The sequence below is a fragment of the Sceloporus occidentalis genome, unplaced genomic scaffold (genome assembly GCF_023333645.1).
Source record: "Sceloporus occidentalis isolate IW3139 unplaced genomic scaffold, rSceOcc1.0.p SCAF_6, whole genome shotgun sequence".
NCBI classification, from domain to species: Eukaryota; Metazoa; Chordata; class Lepidosauria; order Squamata; family Phrynosomatidae; genus Sceloporus; species Sceloporus occidentalis.
Window position 1 is genome coordinate 81,150,622 of NW_028316986.1, and position 19,935 is coordinate 81,170,556.

Consider the following 19,935-nt stretch of genomic DNA (forward strand, 5'->3'; position numbering starts at 1 on the left):
GAATTGGAGCAATTTATAAATATAAAGACTTGAATATTACTATGTTCCAGAAGTTCTGAAAATCTTTTCCAGTCTTATCAGACCACCTTTCTTTTTCTATTAACTGTTGTTGAATTTATATTTCCCCATACTAGTAATGTACATTTTATTACTTTTGATACTTTGGATATGCATTATGTATAAGTGTAAATTAGAAACCATTTGAAGGAACCATTTGTAACTTCATCTGGTCTGGAGCTTGGACTACAATTCTCAGAATACCTCAGGCACCATGGCCAGTGGCTATACTGACTGGGAGATGTAGTCCAAAAACAGTGGTCAAAATTCTACATCAGACTAGACATAGACCACGTTGTTGTGGCTACTATCTGTCTCCCATCTGACCCTGAAAACCACTTTAAAATACTCCCAGCTGCAGCTCTGCAGAGTTCTGAAGCTCTGGAGATCAGAGCACTGAAGGATGACATATCTATGTGTTTCCTGTCCATGAGCAGTGGTGCGCCAAGGTGTTGTGATGAGAATTCCTGCTTCTGACATTGTAACACCACTTGCTAGTGAGAAGAGGCCTGGACACATCTTCTTCAGTCCATCATTCACCAGCACCCCAGAACTCCATCCCTCAATGTGGCTGGCTGGATTTTAAGGCAATGGTACCATGATCATAAATGTGAATGGGAAACAGTTATGAGGTTGTAAGACTAACTTACCACATTGTAACTGACTAACAAGTTGCCAGACCATATTTCCAAGCTTTATCCGATCACACTTAAGTTGGTTAACAAGCCAGTGTGAAGTCAAAGGGGACATTTCTTATACTTTAGTAAAAGCAATACTGATAATTTCATTTAGGATGAGATCAGGAAATCCCAAAATATCCTCAAGCTGACTTGCTGATCCATGTTTGCTTTTTGTTCCCCACTGCCACCTATATATGTCCCTTTATTGATAGGGTACAATTATATCCTCACTGCTTAGAGCAACAACAACAGCATCACTACTACTACAAGCTTTTAAAAGGCAGTAAAACACGGTGAGAACACAAGAAATTTCCTGTAGATAATTCCTTAATTTTTATAATAGCACAATAGTCAAGAACAATATCCTCAGGCTAGTAAAAACTATCTGTAGCAATGGATTTTTTAAAAAAGTAAATGTGTTGTGAAGCTGAGCAGTCATTAAATACAGTGTTGGTGATTTCTGTGGTTTATTTTTCTTTATTAGTATTCTAAACATTGATCTACAGTAGAAACACAATAGGCACAATCCTGCTAAAGTCTTGAGTATTTTATGAAGGGTTATAATGATCGCAGGTTAACATTTTTAGTGTGAAAAGGATTATTTTAGGTGGGACCAATGTATTTTCTGGAAGACACTTCCCCCCCCCACACACACACACACAAAACCCTCTTACTTTTTGGTGTTTGCTGCCCTTCTAAATTTTAAAAAGATCAAATGATTTCAACTGAGGATTTAAGCACCTACTTACTGTAACTCTCTCCTGTGGAAATAAATTAATTATGCTGTTATCATTGGGTGGTTCCTGCCCAGGATATTTTTTTTACTGGTATTTAATCAGCCACAATATCCAATTCACAAGATAAGACAAAAACCACTCTCTCAGATAGAATTAAATGCTTAGAAGTAAGTTCCATTGGGATTGTCCCTAGATTTTTATTCCTAATCCTTCACCTACACTCAAACCTTCTTGTGAGGTACAATCAGGTGGAGTAACGCCAGTGGGAAGAGATCAGAAATTGCAAGAACAGGATGGTAGTACAGGTATAGTATGTTAGGATACGACATGGTTTGGTAAACATGGTCCCTTGTACTCTTAAGGAAATTCCAGTATAAATATGCTAATAAAAACACTTAAACCTGAAACAACTATGTTGTAGAAAGCTACAAAATATTCCAAGATCTACCTCCTAAATTGTTAAGATGGCTATTATGAGCAGGATGAGTCACAGGGGTAATGGCATGACCCTACTGTCCATGGTTACACAGAGCCTCATTCACGTGATTACCACATGAAGGAGACCTAGAGCTACTATACATCTTAAAACATCTGGTTTAAAATGTATTCAGATATAGCCTCATTAAACCATGAAAGTCTGGAAACCTACATATTCCCAGTGCAAATTTTCACACAGTTGACTGAAATATCCTATTTGGAATAAATGTATAAACAGTTATACTTCATTTGCCTGGTACCTTTGATAAGGCAGTGGGGGGGAAAAGTTAACCAGAGACGAAACTGCCAGTTACCTGAAATGAACTGTGTGATTTCATAGCTATTGTCCATCTGATTCTATTTCCCATGTAGCATTGATTTTCTTTTCAAAGCTGGAGCCTTGAGGCTTTGTTTATGACACCAACCAAAACAGAGTTAGGGCACAGTCCTAAATCAGTAAAGCTGAAGAAATTGGATGAAGACTAATCGAAATCAAAGAAACTTACTGTGTTTGAATACAGTGACATCAGCCTAAGTAGGTTGTAAGCCAGACAGTATAAGATGATGTCTGTCTCAGTTCCCTCAACATCAACAACACCAACCCACCAGGATATATTCTGGAAACTGATTTTGTAGTTTGCACAGATTTCCAAGGAAGAATTACAGAATTGATGTTCCAGCTATGGTTTTTGTTGTAAGGAAGTAAAAATCTTATTAACAATTTATTATTATTATTATTATTATTATTATTAATCATTTCTATATGTAACAGTGTTATGTACAGTGTATTAATTTGTTCTTGATGAAACAGAAATGATTCTTTTACATGCCCAAGAAAGGGCAGTCCACCAACTGGCCCTTTTAGAAAGTAAGCCAGGACATTCACTGACAAATAATTGTATGAGGGTCTTTCCTGGGCAAACGCTACATACCAAAGAGAGTATTGTGTGAATCTTCTTGGTAACTTGTCTCTTCTTTTGGAAATGAACATGATGGTACAAAGTCATCTTCAGACCTTGACTTATCACATAAAGGACATATGCGCACATAAGTTCCATTATGCATGCACATGTCCTTTTTTTGGCACTGCAGGGATTGGTATTCCCTTCCTCCCTACACAGAAGCCAAAGCTCCCTTAAATTACTGAATAGCCTCTGAAGACTCTACAGTTATTCCATGCTTCATAGAATGGCTGTGCAAGGGACTTCAGAGGACATTCAGAAAGTCAGGGGGGTGTACATTTCTTAGTATAGTGGAGCCCCACATGTGGACTTACTATGCTATGCTCTGCCACAGTTTATTGTTCAATTGACAAATATTCCCATATGATATTAGAACTTAATCCAATCATCTGAATATATCAGGCCCTTCAAAAGAGAGATTAGGCTCTCCTTGAACCAGGTGTTCTTCATGAGTAATATGTGCAGTTGGTCCCCACTCACAGTCCCAGTCTTGATTTACAGCCTCCAAAGGATGGAACACATTTGGACTGGAAACTTGTAGAGAGCAATAAAGGGACATATACCAAGGAAAGGAGGGAGGGAGACTGCAACAACAGGGCCACTAGTACATATATTTCATTTTAAACGTTCCTTCAACAACAGCAGTTCATGAGAACTGTTTGTTTAAAGAGACGCCTTACTCTGAGCCATGTCAATTGCTCATATAGCATAGAATTGCCAATGCTTGCTGGCAGACTAATTGAGAAAGTAGCTTTCCTGGGCCTGAGGCTCCCTAAAATGACCCTTCAGAGAGAAATCAGTGGTCAAACACATTCATACACTTATCTTGCATACATTCTTTTTAATGTATGAGAAACTGTCCACAGTAGTAGCATTCCCTATATCTGATAGGATGAAGGGAGATGTTCATTAAAATGTCCCCAAACTCCTTCATTTTTATAGTTCCTAGATGAAGTTAGTATTTTTATATGCTGTAACTGCATGCTGAGAATATCTTGAACTTTTTCCTACCTCTGAGTTGATTGAGTTAAAGAAGATATATATTCCAAGTGGACCTTAACTTTCCAGCTTTCCAAAGCTTAAATCACAGATGTCTCCTTTTGGAGACTGACTCTCATTGTCCTGAATATTTGGGTTCATCCACCCAAAAATATATTTGCCAAGAATGATTTGCTCATAGTTGGCTTGAGCATCTTCAAGATTTGCCCTTATTAAGAAAACTGAGCTTCCATATCCTTTTACAATAGTAGATATATATGGACTGTTACTTGCCAAGTAATAAACGTTTTTGGATATGATTTATAACTAGGTTTTCTATATACTTAGAGTTCTGTGATTTGCTGTAATGTTACTTTGCTCAATAATAATAATGACAGAAAATGTGTCTATTTAATTTGCTGACGAGACAGCCTATGTTGATGGTTTTGAGCCAGGCAAAACCTTTCAAACTACTTTACTATCAACAAGATTGTGACATTTATGTGCACTTAAGTTCCACCAAGTGAAAAATTATGGCCCAGGTTATACATGAACTGCACCATTTTCATTGACTGCCCATCTTAGGCAGTTAAGGTTGACAAACTTATGGCTCCTAGGAAGGAGGGTTAGGAGCCATGGAGTATTGCAGGGTTCTTTCTCTACCCTCAGAATGGTAAGTCTGTGAGTGAGATCTGCCCTTGGAAGGATCCTCCATGCAGCAGTTGCAACTTTAATAGCAAGGAGGTGGAGCAGAGCTCTATCCAAATTCTCCTGGCAATTCTAAGAAGAGGAGGGAAAATTGCACCATTACTGGATATGGTTCTTTCTCTGCCACTGAAAATATTGTCAGGCTTCTGGCTGACCTGAGATTTGGGGAGACTTCTTTAGAGAGGAAGAATTAGAATTACACAACAGAAGGAATGCAGAACTACCTGAGAAGTCCTGGCTCAAATGTGCCATACCTGGTCCATTGACAAAGGCCTTCTGTAGCATCCCTGCTTTGCTTCCTGAATCTTTTCCATTATTCTGTAGTTCTCTATAGCACAGGTGGGGGAGGACATGAGAAACTGAGGGCTAAAACACACTGTAGAAATAATCCAGTTTGAGACCACTTTAACTGCCCAGGCTCAATGCTAGGGAATTCTGGGAACTGTAGTTTGGTGAGACATTTAACCTTCTCTGTCACACAGCTCTGGTGCCACTACAAACTACAGTTCCCAGAATTCCCTAGCACTGAGCCAGGGCAGTTAAAGTGATCTCAAACTGGATTATTTCTGCAGTGTGTTATGGCCTCAAGTCATTATGGCCATCATACAAAGCAGAAAGACTATCATCATCTGAAAGAACAAAAATCTAAAATCTATTTATATGCATAACTTTATTTGCATGCAGTTATGTTCAGGCAGCAGACCATGCCCATCTCTCCTCTGCTAAATTCATTTAATGTACATCTAAAATGTTTTCATAATTTGAATTTATCCAGTTAAAATGGTCTTGAAAGAAAGCTGGATAAATTGGGTGCCACAGAATATAACTTTTAACAAGCTGCACTGCTAACAAGCAAAGGCATTACGTTATGCAGCTGAATAACAACAAGATAAAATTAACATTTACACAACTAAAAGTAACACAGAAACATTGTGGTTTCTAAGGCTCTGTGGATTAATCTCATTATGTACTCTCTGATTTGTTGTCAATTAATTAGGTGTCAGTTTCCATGGCTAATAATAACTTGCTTGCACAGGAAATATTCTGTTAAACGTACATATTAAGAACAGTATGCTCATTGGCCAGTAGTGCTTGGGAATCAAGACTTCCCGTCACAGACTTTTCTCACCGGATAAAATCCCTGTCATATCTTATTCAGTCAGCATATACAAAGGGTTGCTTTACACTTGCAATAGAATGGAAAGAACCTCTCCCTCAGATCCCTGATCTGAAACAGTATTTCTTAATATACAGCAGAAAAAATTATGATTACTCTGGAGGAAACCTTGTTTTCACCAATTTTGTCCTACTTAGGTCAATACGTTTTGTTGTTTGGGTCATTATTAAGTCAATACATTTTGTTGTTTGGGAATGCTGATGCTTCTAGAACAGCTATTTTCAGGCTGTGTTGCATGGAGACCTAGAGATCACTACAAATTTGCTTCATTAAGAAAATCAAAAGCAAACTTTCCCATGGAAAGATATGCCTACCATCACTTGTCTAGATCTACCGGCTACTGCTGCTAATGTGGATCTACAGAACAAAGCTGGATGTGTTTCAAGATTTACTCTCAGTTCCATATAGCAACTATGAAATTTAGCAGGTTTGGATAGTATGTGAGCAAACCAAGGATGTGCTGAAATTACAGCAGTTCTATGGATGATAATTTATCCAGGTAAATGTTTCTTGTAGGTAGAAAGTTTGTAAGCCCTGAGGCCTATTTACTGTTGCACAATTATATTGGTTTGATAGCACTTTAACTACCTTGGCTATATCCTATGGAATCTTGGGATTTGTAGTTCTGTGAAGTATTTAATATTCTCTACCAGAGAGCTTTCAATACTTCCACAAGTTAGAAATCTGAAGATTCCACAGGATGCAGATAAGGCAGTTAAAGTGGGGACAAAGTGTTATATAGTTATGGAATGAGAGGGAAGCATTACTCTGTTATATCTGTTGGGGTATCCCCTAATACGCACTATTATTGTTGTTATTTTTATTATTATTTAATTTCTTTCTCAACTCTCCTCAAGGCTTGAGGCACAGTAGAACATGTTAAAATACAAATCACAGTTAAAAACACAGTTTTTAAAACATTAGGATCTGATCAGTATTTCAGTATACTGTGTACAGTATTTGATCTTTGCTAAGCAGGAGAGGTGAGTTCATAGTATAGTTGATTCATGGTCATTTGATTCCTCGCCAATGCAAAGAGGCTGTTTAGAGAGACAGCATGGTGTACCGTTTGAGCATTGTACTACAGCTCTGGAAACCAGAATTCAAATTGCTGCTCAGCCATGGAAACCCACTGGGTGACCCTGGGCATGTCTCAGCCTCAGAGGAAAACAAAAGCAAACTATGAGGAAAATTTTGCAAGATAGTTTTGCCTAAGGGTTGCCATAAATCAGAAAAGACTTGAAGATACAACAACAACAACAACAACAAGCAAGCAAGCAAGAGAAGTTGAGGTGGTGTTTTTACCAGCGTCAAAGCTTTGTTGTGGATAAAACTGCATGAAGATTCCTTCAACAACACACTGAACATATTTTGTGCCAAGGAGGTATGGACACACAGGACCACCCAGCCCTTTTTTATGCCTTTGACCTCTTCCAGGTAATCTGCTAATAAAGGGGGGGATATTACAGTTGAAAGGCCACTGGCTTAAAATTGCAGTACAATGTTTCTGAGTTTTGATAAGTGTATCTCAAGTTACAGCAGACTGGTATCACTTTAAATGTCATGGCTTCATCTTATGTAATCCTGTGATTTGTCATTTGATGAAGTCCAGGGTTCCATATGTTGGAGCCACAATATAATTTGCTAGTACAAATATGCTGCTTCACAGTGAATCAGAAATGTACTACAAAATATATAGTAGTGTGAAAAAATATGCCTAATTTTTTCTTCAAAACACTTAGGAGAATTGACTGGGGTGGTAAGGATACCAAAACACGAAAGAGGAAATTGCTAGGATTAATATCAGCCCTTCTTGTATTCTTGAATATTCTCAGATCTCTGCAGGCTACTCCAGCACCAAATAAATTAGTTGAACGTTGTACTAGGAGCATGAAATAGTGAGTTAAGCCTCTATGGAAAGCCCACATTCCTTGCATAAATATAATGTATCCACCCAAATAACTGCTATTTACAAAATACCAAGAAAGGATTAGCACTAAAGCAGTTTGAGACCACTTTAACTGTCATGACTCTATCCTACAGAATCCTGGGATTTGTAGTCTGGTGACTTATTCAGCCTGGTCTGTCAGAAAGCTGTAGTGCCTCACCAAACTAGAAATCCCAGAATTCCACAAGATGGAGCCGTAACAGTTAAAGTGGTGTCAAACTGCTTTATTTCTGCAGTGTGGATACAGCCTATGTCTTCCCTAAACATTGATCATAGTTTCTTGGTAGCTGCTCTCAGGCTGAGGAATTCCCTCCCTTGAGAAGCCGGGTCAGCTGTCTTTCTGCCTCTGCTCTCTTTCCACTGAAGGTAAGGATTCTTCTGTTTACTCAGGCCTTTAAGTGTTAACTGTATATTACAGAAGGTCTTTTCAAAGGGGGGGGGGGTATTATGTTTTTACTTTAAGAATTGCCATTATATTTTCCTGCCTTTAAAAACTTTCAGATTAGTTTCAATGTTATTTGTTGTTTTTAAAACTTTTTTTTACTAGCTATAGTTTTCACTATATTTGGCTTTAACTCAAATTGTGAGCTGCCTTGGGTCCTGTATTAGGAAAACGGCAAAATATAAATTAAATTAAGTAAACTGTTGGACCAATTATCCACTGCCTCCTAAACAAGCATGTCCTTATTAGGAGACTTTTTCCATCTTATTTTGGTCCCATTTTTATAGGAAAGCTGTGCATCTGATGTAGCCTACTAACCATCTCTTATTATCTGAATACATTACAATTAATTATACTGACAAATCATATGAAATCATATGAATCAAATAAAATGATTCATGATATGGTTGATGAGGAGACTAGTGTGGTTTGGGTGTTGGACTAGCTGACCTTGGGCAAGTCACAGTATCTCAACCTCAGAGGAAAGCAAACACAAATCCTCTCTAAACAAATCTTGCCAAGAAACCCCCATGATGGGTTTGCCTTAGGGTCCCAATAAGTCAGAAATGACTGGAACACATAACACCAACATGGTTGGTACTCTGTCTGGCATTTATTGTCATCTCCTTTTATTTCTGCCATTATGTTACAAACAAAATATAGCCACATGTGCATTTTTCCAATGTACAGTGTTCTTTACCTGAAATGGATACTTGTTCCCTTATATGCATGCTTCTACCAATTGCAGCTCCTTCATTAAGCAGCATGTTGTTATCTCAACTTCACAGATGGCAGACATGCCATTATATGTAAGACATCAGCATTACACATACATAAAATGCACAACTTTAGGAGTGATAAGAACTGGAAGCCTCCCTTACTAGGTAGTGAAACCACTGTGGTTTTCATTTCTTAAAGTTCTGTCAAACCAGCAGAACTAGGAGTAAAACTTCCGGCCACACAAAAACCACAAGAACCAGAGACAAAAATACATATTCAGAGGTTACAACCAACAATGTGGTTTTAATCAGTGTCAGAACAAATGATGTTGTTTGCTTTCAGGCCTCAGTTGAAACTTTTCATCAAAACATTAAGACTTTATTTATTCATTCATTCCTTTATTTATTTATTATTTATTTATTTTCATGTGTTGGTACGATGGATACCAATAAGGTGAAACATTTAATGCACATGCAACATAAAAGCAACTCAGGAGATATCAAGGCTGTTTGACTAACACAGAATAGACCTTGCTTTGGTACAAGCTACAACATGCTCTTTTGATACTTTAAACCTTATTTAGGGACCACCAAAGCTGGATTTCTGTGCCTAGTAAAATCAAAACAATCTGAGGTACCTATTGGACATGTGGCTAGACAAGCTCTGGGGAATGCTCTACCTATATGTGGGGCTTGAAAATCTCTGTGAAGAATGTGACATTTCTGCCAAAAATTGAGACTTTTAATCCCAAACATTCAGCCTAACATGAAGTATTATATCAAATGCTGTTTTGAGAACATCTTAGTGAGCCAGGACTATATGAGAATATATTAGGTGTGGTTCAGACTGCCCAAAAAGGGCGACCTGCCAGCGCCTGTTTTTCCGTCGGCGGGAAGTGTCAGCCACCAAACTGATAGGCTTCCCGCCGGCGGAAAAAGAACCTGCAAAAAGCGGGTTCTTTTGAAGCCGCGGAGGCAGCGTAACGAGTGCGCCATTGGCGCACTCATTACGTAAGTGCCGTGCGGCACCGTGCAAACACTATGTGGCACTTACATAACAATGGTGGTGCCCATGTATACAGGGCACCACCACTGTTACACCCTCGTCACGTGCGAGGGTTGCAGGGCGTGTGGGCGCTCCGCCCTCAGCCAACCCCTAGCACCTGACGAGGGCACCTAAAAGGCCCGTATGTACCAGGCCTTAGTGAGCCAGTACTTTATTCCAAGGTGAATAGAGAACTGCAGCATTCATAAAATTCTATCTGTGTTATACCTGTTGTTGCTGTTGCTGTTAACTGCCATCAAGGCAGCTTCAACTATAACAACTAAAGGTAACCCTATGAATGAGAGATCTTCAAGACATCCTGTCATCAACAAGTCTAACAAACCCAGGGCTGTAGCTTATTTGACTGAATCTATCTGTTTCGAAACTGAATATGTTTTGCTTCTTTTGGCTGAAACAAATAAAACAGGCTGGCAACATTTAAATATTAACAAGGAGGGAGACACACAACTACCACAGAGAATAATAACAGGAGGAAACTAAATTTTTATGACCAAGTAAAATAAAATGCAATAGATCAGAGCAATTAGAAATGCCATGCTAGCACATATAATTGTGTACTGGATATCTAATTGCTCAATGGAGACATTAGATACCCAGCACACAACCAGGAGCAAGTAAAAAGTATTGAAGAAAACTCTTCACTCCAGCCCCATAGCCCCAAAGCTTGCAAAGGCCTATGCTAGTTTGCTCATGTCCCAGTTAGACTCAGGCAATGATCAATGTGAGTGGAAGCGCTAGGCACATCTGGACTACATGTCTCACAAGTGCTGAAGCAGTTGATCCAATTTTCCAAATTAAAGCCATCTGGATGCAGTAAGTTCATAAAGCTAAAAGCAAAGTCTTTTAGGCGCGAGCCCATAACTCAGTGGGAGTGCACTTGCTCAATGAGACAGCAGTTGCTTTGCAGTTAAAATGGCCAGAGATAGGAAAAACCTTAGAGAGTTATCGCCAGTGAGAACAGACAATACCTGACTAGGTGGACAAATGTCTAACAAAGTATAAGACTGTTTTCCTGTGTACAAAAGATACACAAGTTATTACTCCTAACTAGAAAAGGCTTACTGAGCCAGTGGAACTTAGATAAATTTTAATTTGCCTTTTAACAGTTGATCAAATGGGTTTACAATAATTGGGATCTGGAATTAAATTTTAAACATGGAACCTATGAGTGTATTTACACTGCAGAATTAAAGCAGTTTGATACCACTTTAACTGCCATGAGCCTATCCTACAGAATCCCTGGATCTGTAGTCTGATGGGGTATACAGCCTGGTCTGTTAGAGAGCTCTGGTGCTTCACCAAACTACAGATCCCAGGATTCTGCAGAATAGTCATGGCACTTAAAGTGATTTAATTCTGCAGTGTGGATAACCCCTCAGATGAACAAAAATCTTTTTAACTGCCACAAGTCTATCTTCCCCATAAAGTCAAGGCAAAAAAAGTTTCTTCCAAAATGGTGTTTGTATTCGATTATACAGCTAGCCTCAAAAATGTATCAGTAATTTTTCAGGAACCATTCTGCCAAGAATGAAAAGCATTACTTTTGCATTCCTTTCAAGGACATACTGAGCCCACAGAGTAGAGTGGGATGGAGATGGTGCCCAGTCCCCCCAAGTTCCCTCAAGCACCTGCACCCCAAACAATTTGTAAGGGATTTCAGATGAAAAATTGTCCTCCAATTCCAAGAAACCCATGAAAAAGGCAATCAGACACCTGGAAGTGGGAGTGACATCTGGTCACCCTGTGGCCCACTAGGAGGATGCAGTGCTGCTACAAAAATTGGACCCAGACATATTTGCCCACTTCTGTGATAGAGACATATTTTAACTACATTTTCAGGATGAAAATATTTTAGAGTTTATTTTAATTATATTTGACCATTTTAGACTTATATATAAGGATAAGAATGCCTTTAAAGTTTTAATTAAAAATTAATGGATAAATTAAGACCTTTTGCCACACATTCTGTCAAATGTTCTGGTAAAATGATTTTCCTTTCTATTTGTCAGGACAACACAGACAGCCAAGTCAACTAAGGGTGAGAAAATTCACCCAGCCTGTAGGAGCAATTTGACAGAAGAAAAGAATAAAGTGCTAGATGCAGTTTTAAAACAACTGTTAATTCTAGTACTGAAAACTGAACAGATAAGGGAGTAGATAGTTTGCTTCTAGGATACCACAAAGTATTTCATTTTCTTAACCAAATGTGAATTTTTTTGATAAAGGATCAAACATTACAAATTTAAATGGTCATTGAATAAAACAAGGATACATGCCAGTCAGCAGTTTTGATACTGCAACCCAATTTAATATCTTTCTCCTCCCTACATGCTTCTAAAGACAGATATAGTTTCTTAAAAGTTGTTTTTGCAACTTTTGCTGCTTTCATATACCCATTTACCCAGTAGAAAGTTCCTCTAAGTTTATGGAGTTTACTTCCAGGAAACCATGCATAGGATGGCCACCTAAGTCCAAAGAGTGTTTTTAAAGGAATTCATTCCAACATACAGCTTTAAAAGAACGTTTCCTTCTTTAATGGATTGTTGCACAATTAACTGCAGTCCCAACGTGACCCTAGAGACTGAATACTTCCTTGTCCTTAGAGACATTTGAATTATGACAGCTAAGTGAGTAATAGGCCAACTCATACTATCACACTGATCATGCTCAAACCAAAAGAAAAAAGAGCAAGAAAGAGAGAGAGAGTTTGCAGATGGAAAAAAAACTTGGATTGCATATTACAATTTAACCAGAGGCTCTGCTTACCAGTGGGCTGCTTACATGTTATAAGTTTCATTCAGAACATCTGCTGAAAAGCATTTAAGGGTAAATAAACTGAAAAATATATTGTGCTGCACTTGAAAGATTATTTTGCTAGTGAATAGCATATGAGGTAAAGTACTTAAAGATGAGGCCACATATATACACACACATTTTAAAAGTTGATCATTCCTTGAAAGGGAAAATGATGTATTTGTTTCTGGCTTCATTCATTTGTTTCTGGCTTCATTCTAGCTTCCAATAGAAAAACACTATGATATAGCACTTCAACTGTTAAGTTTTGTAAATAGATATTTGGCCCACAGTACTGTCATTCCTGTTCTGTGGAAAAGGAAGCAGTTATTTTCTGTCTGCATCCTAGTGATTAATGCTCCAAAGGTCAGTTTTCCACAACAGGACATTCAGATTCCACATAACATCATCACCAAACTCTGTTAGGGAAAATAAACATTTTTGGGACTCATGCTGTGCTACGAGAAGATGAGTGACTATATATTACATATAGAATTCCTAGATGGGCAGTTAAGTTAAGCTGGCTTTTTTTTTTCAAGGTAAGTACCACAAACATCCAAGAAAGAAAGAAAGATGGTTACCTACTTGGACAGGAGCAATGGAGATGCAGCTGGTCTTCTCCTTTTGAGATATAAAGCAATAGCATGAGATATTAAAATGTCTTTCCCATTGAGTGGTTTCTGCTGCATGTGTGCTTGTATTTTCAGCTATGATGAGATCCGCTTGCTGGCAGCAAGTAGGAGGCTGATATGACCATCAAATGAAGCAACACGGTGACTGAAAAATAAAGTACTAGCACCACCGTATGCTAGAGGCTGGGAAAATCTCTCACATATCCACAGGCCCTGTGAATCCCATTTTCTTAATTTCTCTCTTCACACTAGAGGCAGCTTGATTTTTAACTTACTGCTGCAGTTCAGAGATACATGAGGAATTGTTGTTGACACTGTTATTAATTTGCCAGGAAAATATTAATCTGATCCAGTTTACTTTCTCTTCCTATGATATACATTGTGAAACAGTTGAGCTTCTTCAAAAGTGACTATTTGAGGAGCAGGAAGGAAAAGCATAGTGGTAAATATACAATCAAATAGAGACGCATCCCCTCCCAAATGCTAATAAAAATAAGTCTAAGTGGCAGGAAAGAAATGTATCCCTTTGGAGGTAAATATATTTTATTACTCCTGCATTGCACCCTCAACTCTCCTACTGCTAAGTAGTACGATATTTGCCTGAACTGGCCCTGAAAGAGATTAGTTTCCTACTGTTTCCTAAGCCCTTCCCATCTGTCACATGATCTTCCTATTTCTGCCTGAAATTTGAGACAGACGTTTTAAGATTGCCTTGGACATAAACAGAGCTGGTGACGCAGAAAATCAGCTAACACGTTGTCTGCAGAGTTTAAAGGAGAAAAGGATGGTTTAAATTGTTTTTGAACAAAATTGTTTGGCTGAGATAGGAGTGAAATGCTTAACCTGTGCAGGTCCCTGGTCACACCAACACACCCACAAACACATACACATTTGCCAGGTTGCAAGGATTTCAATATTAATATTATCTGCTGTAAAATTTCCAAATGAAATAATAGGACTGTATTATTCTTTTTTTATTACATCAAAAAGAAACATTTAGGGAAGGGCCTGTCTGCAGCACAATTATTGAACACACACTTTACATTTTAAAAAAAAAAACCTCTCAGGTTCAGTCAATAAAAAAATCTGAGTTAAGAGGACTAAGAAAGATGTCATCTGCCTGGAAATGTTGCTTTTTGGATTATAATTCCCAGAACTTTCCAGCCAGTGATAGCTGGTGGTCTTCATGTCTGTATCTGTTCTGGGTACTTCCTTTAAAGTTCAGACTGAAACCCAGCACAGATTTATATAGCCCACTGACATGAGAGAATCAGCAGGGATTCTGAATCTTTTAATTAAAAAAAAAAGTATTCCCTGGCTCTGCTCAGCTTGCAGCATACCTATCACCATTATTTTTAAACAAATATACTCTATATAGAGAGGCCACATTTCTGTGGTGCCATTGTGTAAAAATGTGGTCAGAGATATTGAAAAGTCCATTTGTATACAGTTGACATATTCCAGCTTACTCCTCTGTAATGGACTCTGTAAGTCCATTCTTGAGGACAAGTTACAGGCTAAAATGGAATTTCATGTAGAATTAGAAAAGGAAGCAGGTCTGTAGTATTTGTTTACTTATTTGCTACATTTATGCAATACTGCCCACTCTTCTCTGGGCAGCAAAGAATATACAATGATAAAATATAATTAAAATACAATGTAGTGGAAAAAAGCGTGAGTCCAGTTGCTAGTCCCACTGTAGCAGATCCATGGAAACAGTGGAACTTATATACATGTTGTTATCCCAAGTTCCCATATATTGATCAAGTCTACCATTGTTGGGGCTAATAGCTGGCTGGAGATTATCACACACCAAATCCGTACCAGGATAGATGTGGATTGTAACGGTCACCACGGGATCTTATTGCACTGCATCATGCACAGGCAGTAGGCAGCCCATATCAAATCCAGGCTTCTCCCACAGCTTTTCAAAAATGGGCTTTTCCATTGATCTCAGTAGCTGTTTACCAGTAAGGGGGAGGGAGACATGCCAAAAATCACTACATAGCAATGTTGTTACAGTGCTATGTAGTAGGCAATGGTTGTATAGGATTCTGTTGTGTATTATTTTTATTTCATTCTCTCTGAGTGTATGAATAGTGTTTCCAACATAACAGAGGTGGCTGAGTGAGTCAATCGTGATGGTCCATATACATAACCCCCCCCCCCAAAGGTATTATACATTGTAAATACGACAACAAATGATAACTGATAAGTAGAATGCGCTACTGAGAATTGCAAAAACATCTTGCTCAGGACCTGTCAAATGATCATAATATCAGAGAATCATAGAGTTGGAAGAGACCACGAAGGCCATCCAGTCCAACCCCCCTGCCATGCAGGAACTCTCAATCAAAGCATCCCCAACAGATGGCCATCCAACCTCTGCTTAAAGACCTCCAAGGAAGGAGATTCCACCACACTCCGAGGGAGTTTGTTCCAATGTTGAACAGCCCTTACTGTCAGGAGGTTCCTCCTAATGTTGAGGTGGAATCTCTTTTCCTGTAGCTTGCATCCATTGTTCCGGGTCCTTGTTCTCTGGAGCAGCAGAAAACAAGCTTGCTCCCTCCTCAATATGACTTCCCTTCAAATATTTAAACAGGGCTATCATATCATCTCTTAAACTTCTCTTCTCCAGGCTAAACATCCCGAGCTCCCTGAATTTCTCCTCATAGGACATGGTTTCCAGACCCTTTACCATTTTAGTCGCCCTCCTTTGGACACACTCCAGTTTCTCAACATCCTTTTTGAATTGTGGTGCCCAAACTGGACACAATATTCCAGGTGGGGCTTGACCAAAGCAGAATACCGTGACACTATTACTTCCCTTGATCTAGACACTATTTTATTGATGCAGCCTAAAATTGCATTGACCTTTTTATAGCTGCTGCATCACACTGTTGACTCATGTTCAACTCCTAGATCTCTTTCACACGTAGTCTCATTCAGTCAGGTGTCCCCCATCCTATATCTGTGCATTTCATTTTTCTGCCCTAAGTGCAGTACCTTACATTTCTCCCTGTTGAAGTTAATTTTGTTAGCTTTGGCCCAGCTTTCTACTCTATTCAGATCATTTTGAATTTTGTTCCTGTCCTCTGGGGTGTTAGCTACTCCTCCTCTCTCCGTACAATCCGCCCCGCACACTCAGATCATCAGGGCAGCTATTGTTAACCGTTCCAGAGGCGAAATATAGTTCCACCATCAGGAGGGCTTTCTCCATCTCAGCCCCCAACCTCTGGAACGCACTGCCCTTCGAGCTCCGCTCAGCCACCTCCCTAGCCCAATTTAGGAAGGGGCTAAAGACCCACTTATTTGAACAAGCTTACCCCTGACCAGTTACTCTCCCCCCCTCCCCTTGTCAGCACTGTCTTGCCGGCATGGACATTTTGTTATTTTTATTAATCTGTTTTTAATGTTTTGTATGACTTGTTGTTATATTGTTCGGAATTGTTGTTCACTGCCCTGGTTTTTAGAAGGGCGGTATACAAATAAAGTTTTATTATTATTATTATTATTATTATTAATTTGATGTTGTCTGGAAATTTGATAGGTATTCCTCTAAATCTGTCATCCAGGTCATTGATAAAGATGTTGAATAGCACTGGGCCCAGGACAGACCCCTGTGGGACACCACTGGTCACTTGTCTCCAAGATGAAACCGAACCATTGGGTTTGGCTTGACAACCAATTACAAATCCATGTAACAGTTGCTTTGTCTAGCTCACATTTTACAAGCTTTTTTGCAAGAATGTCCTGGGGAACCATGTCAAAGGCCTTACTGAAATCAAGATATACTATATCCACAGCATTCCCTTCATCTACCAAGCTGGTAATTTTATCAAAAAAAGAGATTAGATTTGTCTGGCATGACTTCTTTCTCTGAAACCCGTGTTGTCTTTTTGTGATTATGGTATTGCTTTCTAGATGTTCACAGACTCTTTGTTTAATGATCTGCTCTAGAATCTTTCCTGGTATTGATGTCAGACTAACTGGACGATAATTGTTGGGATCCTCTTTTTTCCCCTTTTTGAAGATGAGGACGTTTGCCCTCCTCCAGTCTGCGGGGACTTCTACTGTTCTACAGGAGTTCTCAAAGATTATTGCCAATGGCTCAAATATTACATTAGCCAGCTCTTTTCTCTTGGATGTAGTTCATCAGGTCCTGGAGATTTATATTCATTTAGATTACCAGGTATTTCTGTATTATCTCTTTACTTATTCTGTGCTGAATTTCCTCTATTCTGTCCTCTGCTCCATTATCCTCAGGTTGAGCACCCTTTGCCTTTTCTGAGAACACAGAAGCAAACAAGGTGTTGAGTAATTCTGCCTTTTCTCTGTCCCCTATTAACATTTTGCCACTTTTTCCACGCGGTGGCCCTACCGTTTCTTTCTTCTTCCTTTTGCTGAGGACATATCCCAAAAAGCCCTTTTTATTGTTTTTAACCTCTCTAGCAAGCCTAAGTTCATTCTGTGCTTTAGCTTTTCTGACTTTACCTCTACAATGGCTTGCTATTTGTTTGAATTCCCCTTTGGTGATTTCCACATTTTTCCATTTCTTATACATGTTCCGTTTAAAACTTAGCTCAGTTGAAAGTTCCTTAGTCATCCATCCCAGTTCTTGAGACATCTCCCATTTTAATTCCTCACTGGAACTGTTTTAATTTGTGCCTTCAGTATCTCCCTTTTGAGAAACTCCCATCCGTTCTGAACTCCCTTTCCTTTTATTATTACTGACCATGGGATCACCTCCAGTATTTCTCTAAGTTTATTGAAATTAGCTCTCCTAAAGTCTAGAATGCGTGTCTGACTATGCCTGGCTATATTGAACTCATTTCTTCCAAATAAAGGATTGTAACACGATCAAAATAAGTTTAGCACAACCATGTAGATCAAATCATAGTTGACAAGAAACTGTACACGAGACCACACTGGCAGTAGAATTTGCAGGTGATTACCATACCTTTCTTCCTTAAATGAACAGAAACTAAAGCAGTCTATCCAAAACAAGGTCAAGTACCTGGATTCCAAAATTACTCAGAGGTGTATCTGAGATTAACCATGCTGGACAACTGTTTGTAGACTTAGAAGATATGCCTTATGATATAACCTCAGCTCTCAAAAATTAAAGCCATTTTCAGGAAAATCAAAATTGCACCTTGTTAAGTGGAAAATGGGGTAGTGAAGACAACCATATAAATGTCCAAAATACAATATTAATTTTCCAGAACTAAACCTAGGGACATACAATAAAATACCCAGAAGAACATATGCCTATCTTAAGTATATTAACCTGACTCCAATACTTAATCTAAATGATGCCCATTTGTCCCAATCAAGCACTATTTCAGCAAGCATTGTAGACAAATTCAGCTTAATAATTTGAATACAGTCCTAGGTAATCAATATGCTGATATATCTATTAGCTTCCTGGCACCACCAAAACTGCCAGGTTGAAAACAATCCAAATAAAGTTTTAGTCTCAACAGTATAACCTCAGATTTAAACAAATTAACAGTATAATCAGAAAGGATCTTGAAGTCATTGAACTGAAGTCACTGAATTTATCAGCTCTGGTACAGAAGAATTCAGTCTAGAGATAAACAACAAAAGTTCATCGTCACACAAAACTGCCTTATAGTTTATGCCTATATCCATGGATTGCTGGATTCTGTACATACCAAAGGTTATCAAACATTGGAGGAGAGAAAGGACATCCCTGTCATGTACTCTGGGATCTTTCAAGTCATAATGTGATCCTCTTAAGTAGAGGTGCTGGGACCTTCTGCATAAAAATATGTCTTCTACAACATATTACATATTATGCTGCTCATAAATCTGAGTCTAAAATTGGATTTGTATGTAGATTGGTATGTAATATGTGGTGGAACACATATTTTTATGTAAGAGATCCCAGCACCTCTACTCCATCTACAGATATAAAATCCCAACCACAGAGGGAAAAGAAGTAATTCAGGAGAATAGGTAGATTTCAAGAAGAAACTGGGGGGAAGATTTTTTCTCATTTTTGTCCCCTTGAGTCTTCACTGTTGTATACTGTTGTAACTATACCTCAGTTAACAAAGTAGCTGTGTTCCTGGGCTTTGCTTTAACAGTAATATTGGAAGCAAAAGTGGAAATTACATGGAAAGAATAGTGATAGATTCTTTCACCACAAAAAAAGAAGAGCAGTTCAACATGTTTCAGGAAACATTTTATTTAAAACTAATATAATGCACATGTGAAATGAAACAACCAGGTCAGCATTGACCTGTATTGAAATCCCTCAATACCATCTTAATTGACAACAGACTAACATCTGAGACAGAATGTGGGCCTTTTTTCCCTCCTGTATAATTTTTAACATTTTTGCCTGATGAAGAAGCCCGTGAAGCTTCAAAAGCTTGCAAAATGTATTTTATGCTTTTGGAGTTGGCCAAATAAAGGTACTACTGATTTATGGATTTTGGATTTTGTTGTAATTTACTGCATGACCAACATGATTCCTCCTGAATACAGTAAATTGTCACAGCATTCTGCTGTGGGTGTAGATGACAATCAC